The 7,100-nt window shown below is 46.6% G+C and overlaps 1 long non-coding RNA gene across 1 annotated transcript; it reads left to right on the top strand.

Annotated features, from left to right (window-relative positions):
• On the top strand, positions 1–6,838 carry LOC144109965 (uncharacterized). Its single transcript, XR_013309660.1, has 4 exons — positions 1–34; positions 4,898–4,999; positions 5,087–5,266; positions 5,398–6,838. It is a non-coding gene; the product is annotated as an uncharacterized LOC144109965 (long non-coding RNA).
• The last annotated feature ends 262 nt before the right edge of the window (positions 6,839–7,100 follow it).

The following is a 7,100-nucleotide window of genomic DNA, read 5'->3' as shown; positions in this document are numbered from 1 at the left end:
GATTACGTTTTCGCATCATGCACGGCTCAGCTAAGTAAGTACCGTTGCCAAACTTGCTGCGATACAAAAGTTGCCATAATACGCAAGCTCTATGTGCAGTTTCATCGCAAATGAGCCAGCGGTTGAGGTGGGGAAACTTTTGAAAGTCTTCAGGACAAAAAACGCACAATACTAGCTGTATATGCGCGCGTTCTGGGAGCGGGAATCTGCGGCCGCTCTCGTGAAAGGCCTCGAACACCATCGCAATATGAGCTGGGCGCACGAAATTAACAGCAGAAATATTTTGTGCATATCTTTGCTATCATAATATGAAGCGAAAATTTGTGCTTCCGAGGTGGTGAGATGATTGAACTTGGATCACACACACGTATGCAAAACAAATCGCGAAACATCGCACGAAGAACTGCGGTCCTTCTAGTATATATATAAAAATGGCCACAACCACTTCCCGCTACCATACCACCTGTCTGTTGTCTGCTAGTTGTCCGAGCATGCATGCACTGCCAGCATATATAGAATCGTCCTGGAAAGTCTGGCTGCCCGGCGGCAGCCCGAAACCGCGCTCATCCAGCCAGTAGGCACACTGTCACAATAAAAAAAAAACGAACATGTTCTGGGCAGCCACGTACCCGAAGTGCGCCGCGGGGCAGTCCGAGGAAATCGAGCGCCTCAATCCCGATGGGCACTGAAACTCCCGTGGACATCCTGAGACGTCCTGCGGATGTCCAATGAAGCTCCAGTGCCAATCGGGATGGCTCCGCGTCCTTGTAACCCACAATCAGCCAGTGGGCAGTCAGAGCTTATAGAAGAGGCCCAATGTTGTAAAACCCACGGCAAGGCCGGAGCATACGTACGATACTCTTTTCTGGTTCTTGCCTTCCGATCGAGCGTAATTAGGAGACGTAGTGAAATGACGATTAGACAATTAAGGTCATCTTGAAAACAAATTTTCGTGTAAAAGGCAATGGCGCGGAAATCCTGACACTCGAAGAGCCACTCGTTATACAGCTGCCGCTGTTTTAATTTCGGGTTGGTGGCAGACGATGTCTCTTCTCATCGATTACAGGTGATGTTTAGCGCTTTATAGTGTACGTGCCATTTACCTTCGAGACGTGCTTTTAATCTAACTCTATAGCACAGCCATGTTTCATCTACACATCACGAGAGAATACGACTGACGAGAAAGTCGAATGCAGCAGCGCATGTAACAAGCACTGCTAGGAGTCAAGCTGCACCAAGCATCACGAATAAAAGCCCATTCGGGCATAATTTGCGACAGTACGAAACAGTACTTGATACAATCCGTCGAAAAAGTAGTACCATGTACTTTTTGGGCGCGCTTATGTGAACCAACACCGACGGCACCCCACCAGATTGTGGCCTCACCCTCACTCCGGTTGGGTCTAAACATTATTCGCTAAAATGGTCACTGCAAAGTCGGCTGCCTAATGAACGTTTCCACATATTCTTTCTTAAATTTATCCCCCATTGATGGTGTAACTTGGGCTTCGAGCGCGACAACGTGCATCACAACAAAGAGCGCAACGGGACGACACAGAGTTGAGCAGACGAGGCTCCGAACGTACTGTGACGTTATGTCGTCTGCTAGTGTCGTCCCATAGCGATGCAAAGGCCCCTTATTTTTGAAACGTCTTTCCCGAGGACTATGCTACTCTCCTCGTGCAGTTGACGGAGCAACAGTTGGGCATTGTCATGAAAAAAGACGAGAACGTCGAAAAAGACAAAATGCTAAGTGGAAAACGAGAACTGAAACTGAAAAACCATGCTGAGGTCCGGTTTCGTGCACTGCCAAAGGCTGACTTCCGGGACAAGCCGACCAACTTCTGGTGGCTTCACTTTCGGGCGTCTGTTGTGGCATCCAGTTCCCTAGTGCAGATCAGTGACGTAACCAGAACTTCCGCTGCTGCAGCTCCGGCCCTAGAATATACTGGCTAGTGTGCCGAGCGCCAGCGCTGCGCAATGGGAGCAGGTGGCACCGTTTGCAATGAAAGCCCACCGATGGCGGCAGAGGGCGCTGCTTGTCAGGAGGGTGCTGCCGCAGCAGACGACGCGGTTTTCTCGCTTCGGAAGGCAGTGACCTGGTCTTGTGCGAGCGCGATTAACCTGTTTGTGCACGAAATTTTGTTGACTGAGGTGCAGTGTATGTTGTCCTGTGTGGCTCTTTGCACATGAAAGTCGACGCATCCGCTCCTCCGAGCAGTTCTGTGGTGATTTCGTCGGTTTTGTGCACGCGTTCTGTGCGTGCGTGTATCCGTTCTGCGTGCTTTCACCGTGTAGTCAAATCATGCACTGAGCTCTCGATTGTTTTTTTCCCGTGTCCACCACTAAACGAGCTACATGTGACTGCACAAAAAAGATGTCAAAGCCAAAGCGACAGTGCAAAGAGAAGACTTGCTTTGTGCCAATGTGTAAAAGCGGTTACCGCTCGAACAAGGAACGTGTTTCCATGTTTACTGCACCATCTGATGCTGCGCGGCTTGCAGAATGGGAAAGAAACATCAAAAGAGAGGACAGAAGGCTGACGCCAGCTGCTGTGGTTTGCGAGAAACATTTTGAGAGCAGTTGTATCGAGCGCACATTCAGTGTAAGCGTAAATGGTGTTACCAGCGAGCTTCCCCGCGATAAACCGCGCCTGAAACCCGACGCCGTGCCTTCGATATTCACGCATTACCGAGAACACATTCTGCCTAAAGTGTCAGCTAAAAGAAAAACTAGAAATCTGTGCCAGCAAGAGCCTCCAGCAAAGCGTCACAGGCGTGCTGCGTCGGAAGCCTCCGAGTTGTGCTCAGGCATTGATAACGCTGAATCGGTGAGCATGGAGGCATCTGACACCAACAGCGGAGCTGCAGTAACTGAAAAGTGCACCACCCCACGCTGTGTTTCTGCAGAAGGAAGCGCTGGCGAAGCGCAAAATGCTGGTGACGAACGACCACGAACAACCAATGATCGTCTCCATCCATTCTCCAACGTCGCTATTCCAGTGACATGGATGAAAGTGCCATCCGTGACATTCGATTCATTAGCGTACGCCTATTGTGAGGCTGAAAAAAATAACTTCGCTAACCTCTTCATTGAAAAGATGGTAGCATTTGCAAAGCCATTACTTGATGGACAATCAATGGTAGCCACGGTTTACCTCAGGGGAAGGGAAAAGTCAAAACACATCGTCACAACTTGCGAAGAGGCCGAAACTTTGATCAAGGAAGTTGCCTTGACAAGTCTTTGTGATGGATGCGGCATAAAGCCGGCCTCAGGAAAGCACACCTCCTACAAAGGCATGATTTTTTATGAGAAGTGTCCATTATCTGTGAGGTCTGAAGGTGAATCCTGCGCTTTCTGCAAGTACCAAAGGATTCTGGCTCAAAACCAAGCGTGCAGAAAAAAGAAAAGCACAAGTGAAATTGCCAGAAAATCTGATGAAAAGAAACAGTGCAGGAACATTTCTCGAAGCCTGTCAAGAACCAAGAGAAGATTGGCAAATGCAAGGATACAGGTGGCTCACATGAAAGAGCGAAATGAGGCTCTTAGTGAAGATACATTTAACAGCAAAATTAATTAAATCTCTTCCCTCAAAGCAGCAGCTGGTTGTAAATAGTTGTTTCCTTGCTGCAAGGCGAAAATCACACAAGCGAATTCGATACGATGATGAGTGGATTTTAGAATGTATGCTGATGAGGATGCGAAGCCCGAAGTTGTATGAACATCTCCGCAGACAGTCTATTATGGTTCTGCCAGGGCGAACTTGCCTGAAAAAGTACCTACAGCGCTTCTCAGTACAAAGGTCTTCGATGCCCTAAATGAAAAAACAAAGACCATGGATGCTTACAGTCGTCACGGTGGCCTCGTCATTGACGAAATAAAGCTTTCGGAGCACCTAAATGTGAAATAAGCTGGTGAGTATAGCTGCAATGAATTCTTGGACCGTTCTGTGTATACGGTAAAAGCTCTTTGATTCAAACCCCGCAATGCGAAAATCCGCATAATTCGAACTGCCGGCGCGGTCCCGGCCAACGCTATGCAAGTCTATGGCGTTGCACGCTCGCTGTTTCGGAAGCTACGGGTCTCGCACCGGTTAATTCGAACGGGTTCCCAAAGGAGGTTGTGTGCATACAGGTATCGGTTCGGCAAGCGGTCGTCCAAATATTCCTCCTCAAAGCTGAATTCTGTGCTGCAGAATAACTCGCGCACCTCTGACTTGCGCTGAACGGCAGGCGTGATGGCAGACGGACGGCCTCATCTACAAGAGCGGACACACTGATAGTTTCGATTTTGCTTTTCTGAAACGTACGCCCAACCGCACTAGCCAGCCAGCCAAACCCAGCCACGCGCCGTTTATAGCGTTGGTTGGCTGTTTCGCTAATCTTCCCTATCCACATTTTTTTCTTGCCGCTTCGAAGCTGCTGAGCAATGCCGTATTCATCGCCCGTGAATCTTCCGCGCTTGCGGCGTGCGATGCACTAGCGGCAGAGCTCCACCGCTAAAAATAGTGATTGTTGCGCCGTTCTCATCTAAAATAACAAGCAACTACTGCCAAGTCTTTCACCAAATAAATTTACCGCGATGCAAGCGGTTCTTGTCAGTTTTTTTTTCGAGGTCATTCGATAGTTCGAACTTAATTTCAGACTATGCGAACATTTTTTCCGGTCCATTGAAGCACGAATTAGCGAGCTTTTACAGTATGAGAAAAATACGATGTTCTGCTAAGCACTACAATATTGCTCGAACCGTGCAGTGCTCTGGTAATATTCGATCGTCAAGTCTTTTAGCACGTGTTTCTTTTTATGCTGGTTTATCACCTTTGTCATATTCTGATCTGTGTTGAGAGATGTCTGCGCATAAAACAAGGTGTTTTTCTTGTGCTTTTTTTACAATTCAGGGGATATTGAAGGCTTTGTTGACCTTGGAGGTCATACACCTGCTGACCAGAAGAATGTGCTGGCAGACCATGGGATGATTGTGCTGTTTCAGCCATTTACTGGTAAAGTTTTTTTTTTCTCTTGGTTACAGTTCGCAACTTTATACGTAAAAAACGCACGTACATTTGTGAGAGATTACCTTTCCGCAGGAAAATGGACGCAAATCCTCGGTGTTTTTGCCTCAAAGGGCAATGTGAAGGCCCCAACACTGGCGAAAATCATTTTGGAAACCACAGTCCTTGCGGAAAAGGCTGGTCTGTTCGTGGATTGCATAACATGCGACGGCGCCAGCTGGAATAGGAGCATGTGGCGGCTGTTTGGAATACAGGGTAAGGCTGTTTTTCACGCAAAATGCAAGATTGTTTAGAGTGTGCATGGTGCTAGTGCAGATTTCATGTTTCTAATGTTTAAATATTGTGATGAAGAAACTGATCGCAAGTTTTTTTTTCTTTTTTCAAAGGTTCTCCAAGCCACGTTCGGAGCAGCACCAAACACCCAGTGGATCCTAAAAGGTAGCTCTATTTTTTGTCAGATTTTCCACACCTTTTGAAGAATGTGAGAAATGGATTTGTTGGAAAAGGATACCTGACACCAGCTGGGCATGTTCACATTGGTATTGTACTAGCAGCCTTCGAAGCGGATCGAGAAAATGTTACACTGAAAGTTATGCCAAGCCTGACAAATGCACACCTTAAGCCAAACTGCTTTGAAAAAATGAAAGTGGACATCGCATTTCAGCTCTTCAGCGACCAGGTCATCAAAGGACTTTTCATTTATAGAGAACACATTGAAGCCTCACATAGGACCGTGCAGCCGACAGTAGATTTCGTAAAAGAAATGAATCGCCTGATTCGTGTTATGACATCGCGAACAAGCGAGAAGGCACTCAAGCCTGACAGTCCAAATGTGCAATTTCTGAAAGGCTTCCTAGAGTATCTGCAGGAATGGGAGCAAACTGCAAAACCAGCTGGTGGTGGTTTTCTTACAGAAAGCATGTCTGCTGGTCTAAGGGTTACCATCAAGAGTACACTTGGCTTGTTGTCCTACCTGACGTCGACTGTGGGTTTCAAGTATCTTTTAACATCCAGATTAAGCAAGGATAAGCTTGAAAACCTTTTTGGTATAATTAGACAGTCGTCTGGCTGTAAAAACGACCATCCGACAGTGTCACAGTTTCTGATGACTGTGAATTTACTCGCATTCTACAACCTGGCAAAGCCACCTAGAGGAGTGAACTGCACCCCAGACGTAATCAAAGCACTGCTGAGCCCAAAGGAGGTGTGTGAAACTACGAGTAAGTTCCTTTCAGACAAAATAGATGACCTTCTTGACCACCGAAACGTCAGTGAAGCTGAAGATGTAGTTCAAGCTGTCGTGTCTAGCAGTGACCATGCATCGTGCATAGAGAAGAAGAGCCACAGTGCTTTGATCTACTACACTACTAGGCTACGTGGCAAGAAAGATCATTGCTGAGAACTGTTGTTCACAGACTGTGCAGGCTGCCTATGTGTAAGCAAAGCTGAAGCAAGTGCCGACGCCGCTTCGTACTTTACTAGCCATTTTGACAATGGGGGCCTAGTGTACCCCAGCCAGAGCTTGTCAACTGCTGTAAAGGCCATGGAAGATGCCTTTACTGTGTTTTTTTAGTAAAAACAAGCTCCGTGAAATGAGTTTAGTTGAATTTTCGAGTCAGCTACAGACACTGTCTTTTCCTCAACTTGGCTGCTCAGAGCATGAAAAGGCAGTTTTATCTACCGTTGTAAAGTTTTATGTTCTCTTAAGGTTTCGTTTTTTTGTCAAGGGCCTCAACAAAGAGAGGGAAGCGCAAAGGCAGCGGTATAAGTTTCTAAAACTGCGTCGCTGCCAATAAATGCTGCTCATGTGCACATATGGGCCCTGCTTGCTGTACTTCTGTACATGTCCGCGAATGATATTGCACGCGAATAAAAACGAGTGTTGCACGACTGTGTTTCCTGCGTTATTCACATTGCATGTGTTTACTCGTTCGCAAATGTAGAACGTACACAGCGAGAACACCTAAATATAATCCAATAAAATTAACCGAAGCGTTTCGCCTACTTTATTAGAGAAAATGTTACCGAAAAAGTACTTCATATATATATATATATATATATATATATATATATATATATATATATATAT

Source organism: Amblyomma americanum, chromosome 11 (genome assembly GCF_052857255.1).
Source record: "Amblyomma americanum isolate KBUSLIRL-KWMA chromosome 11, ASM5285725v1, whole genome shotgun sequence".
Classification (NCBI taxonomy): Eukaryota; Metazoa; Arthropoda; class Arachnida; order Ixodida; family Ixodidae; genus Amblyomma; species Amblyomma americanum.
The sequence above is the reverse complement of the archived record's forward strand: the minus strand, read 5'-3'. Positions and strand labels throughout refer to the sequence as shown.